The sequence below is a fragment of the Myotis davidii genome, unplaced genomic scaffold (genome assembly GCF_000327345.1).
Source record: "Myotis davidii unplaced genomic scaffold, ASM32734v1 scaffold6, whole genome shotgun sequence".
Classification (NCBI taxonomy): Eukaryota; Metazoa; Chordata; class Mammalia; order Chiroptera; family Vespertilionidae; genus Myotis; species Myotis davidii.
Window position 1 is genome coordinate 16,874,861 of NW_006383011.1, and position 5,468 is coordinate 16,880,328.

Consider the following 5,468-nt stretch of genomic DNA (forward strand, 5'->3'; position numbering starts at 1 on the left):
AAATATTTCAAAGCATGTTTAATGGCTGTCATATTTCATCCCAGGAGTTATGGTCATTTATTTAATCCCTCTCAGAGGGATTTCTTCTGTAAACGGCTTTTTTTAACCCAGGCTTGCAGGTCTGAGCCACCAGGGCAGGGGGTGGGGGCTCCTTCTAGCTACTGACCCTCCTGCCCCCACCATCCTGGCATCCATTACCCTCCGTCTGCCCCGCCTCCCTCCTGCCTCAGCTGGAATCAATCGCCCTCCCTTCCTGCCTGTTCCTCCTGCCCCATAACATCAATCAGGTGGGGTCCCACTGCAGTGTGCCCAGCCCAGTGCCGGCAACACAGAAGGACCTGAGAGAAGGGAGGTGAGCCTGCCAGGAGGACCCTGCTCTCCATCGGGGGAAGTAAACTGTGCAGTGGGGAGGTGGTGCACCCAGGGAGGGGGGCCTCAGACAGGCAGAGAGGAGGGGTGTGAGAGCTGGTGTTCCCCGCCCCACTGGGAACAAGGACGAGAGGGCACTCTAGGGCAGTGTCAGCGGGAGCAAGGTACACCAGGACTGGCTGGGCACATGGCGTCCGGGAGGGATTGGGGAGGGGCTGTTTGGAAGGCACAGTTTGGCAAGAGCACAGCTGTGAGCCCTCCTGGGGTCGCAGTCCTGCCAGGCCTGAGCTGATGGAGCTGTCCTCTGCTCCACAGCCGTGTTGGGCCGGACTGGGGGCCCTAGCTCGGAACTAATGCCCCCAGGGGCTAGGGGCAAGCATTTCGAAATGAAGGTAATGATCCAATTAGTGGTTATCCATCAAGTTCAGTTATCTTTCCTTGGGCTGGGGAGCAGAGAAGCTGAGTAAACACGTGTCTTGGACTGTGACATAAAACCAGGCCCCCTTGTGCTGGAAAATGAGTTCAAGATGCTGGCTGAGCCGCTCTCAGGGCCCGCAGGTTAGTGTCTCAGTGGCCCAAAGAGGCAGGGGAGCTGCTGAGCTGAAAAGGAGCAGGGTCTCTGAGGCTGCAGCTCCTGACCTGGGTCCCAGGTGCCACTGTGAGAATGGGGAGAGACCTGGGCGGCTGTGGGTCTGGAGTCACCACCACAGCCAGTGTCTGACCAGAGGTTTCGGTTCCGCTCAGCCCAGTACCCCAGCCCGTAGCTCTGAGCTTCCCCAAGCATCAGCCAGCTTCCCCAGATCAGCTCATTCTCTCTACATTTGCTGTCTAAGCAGTACATTCCCACACTGGGGTGCTCTGTCTGAGCCTCGTTATTTCAACGCTAAGTTCCTGAAGACAAGAGCTTCCTGTGTCTGATCAGACAAAACTTATAGTTGGAAGACAGACTGGCCAGTCATTGAATCCAAATGTCTCATTTAGAAATGAGGAAACTGAGGCCCAGGAATGGGAAATGATGGAGAGGACACCCTGACTACAAGAGCTCTCGATCACTAAGTGTCTTTCACTGAGAGGTAAGCCCAGGTACCCTCAGCTCCCCCCGAAAAGGGCACCAGCCATCACTTCGAACAACCGTTCTGAACCTAGTGACCCACTGGTGAGCCTGTCCTCACGCTGCCCCTCATCCAGAAAGCTCTGAAATTCTGTTCCCGTCAGGTCTGGAACTGGCCTCCCTTTTCTCTACTCCCTCCTTCCTCATGGTACCCCCATCTGCTCAGGTTCCTGGAAGAGAGCCTTAGGGGTGTCCTGCTCTGTTATTTCCCACTCCGAATCTCACACTGGCATGTCCTCCACCCAGACCTGAAGTTCATAACTGCCTCAGGAAATTGCTTTGCAGAATACAAGCACATTATTTTCCTGGTTCCCACCCTGGAACCTGCCCATCCAGTCATTGTCCATCCTCCTAGCCCCCAGGAGAAAGCCCACAAGCCCAGCATTGAGGCCTGCCCCCTTCTGGACAAGATTACAGGAATTAGGCACAGGGCTCCCCAGTTGCAAACATTTCCTAGAGGATTCATTGCTTCTGCCTTTTGGCCCAGGTGAGAGCTCAGTGACCTTAGATGGCTCTATTTTGAATGTTTTTATTGACACCCTGGGAGTATCCCAGTAACTTGGGTCAGCTATGAGGGTCCTTTGGGGCTGAATGGAGACTAGGACCACACCTTCCTCTTCTAAGTTGGCGCTGGGATGTAAGCACCTGCCTTCAAGTGGCCCAGCTTTCCTTGTGCTCATCTTATATTAATCTCATTATGCAAGGGCCATTTGCATATTAATTGCAATGTGTTTTAAACAGTTATCCAATTTCCTTTTCCTCAGGCCTCTCCTGTCCTCTCCCCTCTAGTCCTATGAAGGGTATAAGGTCTGTGTCTAGATGCGCTTTTTTTTGTCCAGTTGTTCAAGCACCATTTGTCAAAAAGACTACCTGTTCCTTTGTCAAAAATGAGTTGACTGCATTTATATGGGTCTGTTACTGGGCTCTCTATTCTGTTCTATTGATCTAGTTATCTGTCCTTTTGCCAGTACCACATTGTCTTGATTGCTGTAGCTTTAGTGTAAGTCTTGACATTTGGTACTATCAGTTCTCTGACTTTGTTATTCTTGGTCAATATTGTGTTGGCTATTCTAGATTTTTTGCCTCCTCATACAGACTTTAGAAGCAGTTTGTCAATATCCATAAATACTTGCTGTGATTTTGACTGGAGTTAAATCAGCTCTATAGATGAAGTTGGGAAGAACTGACATCTTGACCATATTGAGTCTTCCTATTCATGAACATGGATTATCACTCCATTTATTTGATATAAATACCTTCTGTCAGTGTTTGATGCATTTGATATCTTTCATCAGAGTTTTGTAGTTTTTCTCATTGCTGTATCTAAAAATCATTTGACCCATTGCATTTTGTGTTTTTTATATAAATTTTGCACATATTTTGTTAGATTTATACCTAAATGTTTCATTTTGGGGGGTGCTAATCAGAGCTTCTATCTCCTTTTCTCTATTTCTACCTATGGAAAATCTACCCACTGTGGACATCAGTGGTGAATCCAGCTCTGACACTTGTATGCTGTATGACCCAGAGCAAATGAGTTAACTCCTCTGAGCTTCAGTTTCCATATCTGTAAGATCAGAAAAATAACAAATACCTCAAAGTATTGATGTTAGGATTGGTGAGATCAAGGGAAAGCTCAATGCCTGTTATATAGCAGGTCTTCTGCCAAGTGATAGTGGTTATTAGTGTTGTAGTTTTAATAGTATTTCAAGTGTTACTTGTCCCATGATGCTGCTTCTCATTGCTGTATCTAAAAATCATTTTACCTATTGCATTTTGTATTTTTTTATAGAATTTTCCTCATGGTAATGATCTCAGAAGGAGCTAAGGGAATAGAGAAGGTAAGAAAATACATTTTTTAAGTAGAAAAAAATGGTTGTTCAACAGTTGTCTTATGATTGAACTAGAGGCCTGGTGCACGAATTTGTGCACTGGTGGGGTCCCTCAGCATGGCCTGTGGGGATTGGACCAAAACCAGCAGTCCAGCTCCTGCCAGCCACTCCTGCTCATCCCGGCCCCACTGCGCCTGCCACGGGCTCACGCCCACTAAGTCCTGAATGGGAGAGGCTCATGCCACCATAGCAGTGTTTGCCAGCCCTGAGCCCTGCGTCTGGCGCCCATCTCAAGGCGGGTGGTGGGGACGCGATCAGCCCTCCAGGCAAGTGGTGGAACATCCTTGCTGGCCCAGGATCCAGTTTGTGCCGGTTTGGCAGGAGCCACCTGGTGGCTGCTTTTATATAATTTCTTCCTTGTGGAATGTCTAGGAAGGGGAAGCGGACACCGTGCCCGAGGCTGACTTCCAGGAGACCAGTGGCGCTGTCAGGATCCTGCCGGCAGCAGCACCACTGTTCCGTTGATACCTGGCTCATTCTCTGGAGATTGGACTTATAGGACTACTGAAGGAGTGAGTAGCTGTCACGCTAGGCTGGTGGGCCAGGGGGACAGGTTGGTCAGCTGAGCAGCACTCCCACTGTGGGAGCGCACTGGCCCCCAGGGGGCAGCTCCTGCATTGAGCGTCTGCCCCCTGGTGGTCAGTGTGTGTCATAGTGACTGGTCGACTGGTCATTCTGTTGTTCAGTCGCTTAGGCTTTTATATATATAGATGAGTAAACCCAGGAGGCAAATGGACTTCATCTTGTGTGGTAACATGATTTGGAAAGGGATTGTTTGAGGCACATAGAATGGTGTTGTGATTAATCAATGGCATCTGCTGTGAGTAGTGAACCCTATGTAATATACTGCCAATGGTGGAATAAACTATAGATCTACAGGATATTATTAACTTGATGTGACTGCCAGAGGCATTTGGTGAAGAGTCCTTATTTCATAGGTGAGGAAATTGTAGTATATGCTAAGGTGTACAGTTGTGTAAATCTTTTGTTCATCATTTGACTATTTCTTTAAATACATATAGCTATGTTCCATAGCAAATAGGATGATATAGTTAGTTATATATTCTCAACTACAGTTCCTTTCTGCACCTAGCTGTTTCTTCCTCAAGTGAGACCCCAGAACATTCCAGAGACTTGAAACTGAAAAGGAAGAAACACATTGCTCCATGATACAATGAGTGCTTACAAGAGTGCACTCAAGAAAGACAAGTTAATGTTTAAAACTATCAAATGAGAAAAGCATATGTATTATTCCTATAGAAGAGGAATGAGAGGAGAATTTACAAGGGAGAAGGGACCCCTCAGAATCTGGAGCCTGCCAGCATTGTAGCCTAGAGAAGTCTAATATCTGGGTACTCCAACAAGAGAGGACTCAGTCTCCATGATGACTGTTGGTCAAAGGGTGGGGGATGCAGGATATCAGTAGGTGGCTTTACTGTCCTTGAGGTTTGGTTCCCATGGGAATTCAAGAGCTTGCAGAGGAGGGCTTGTTCTACAAGTGAGTCATCTACCTGTTGCTTCCCCAGGTCAGAACTATAGTCAGGGATTACTTTGCCTACATTAGCATTTGGTCATCTCAATAACTTTCTGATGCAGAAAATGTTATTTCCATTTTACCTGTAAAGACTGAAGTTTCATTAAGTGAAATGCCCAGAACAATACAGATAGTGGCAGAGTTAAGGCTTATAGACAAGGTTTCTAACTCCAAACTCTTATATTATCCCACACTGTTTGCTGGTCCAGACGCCTCCATACATGGTGTAGAGTAGTTTGAACAATGTCCTGCTTCAACTCCAAGCATGAAGTGGTTGTCCCCTTAAACTCTGACCCTATTTGATCCTGCTGGGGGTTCGTTTCCACAGTTGGTTGGCCAACTCTCTGAGAAGATGACACCTACTGTGATGGCTCCTGAGTATCACACGGAGAGGTCCCTGTTTCCTGAGGGGGATGCCCCTGAGGAAGATGAAAAAAGTCTGAAGCTCCATTTTTTGGCAGGCCTTCCATGGCTCTGGGCAGCTGGCTGTCCATGAAGGGGGAGCACTGTGGTGCCTCTAGCCAGCCAGCTCTCACTTGTTGAGTTTCTGCTGGTATGCATC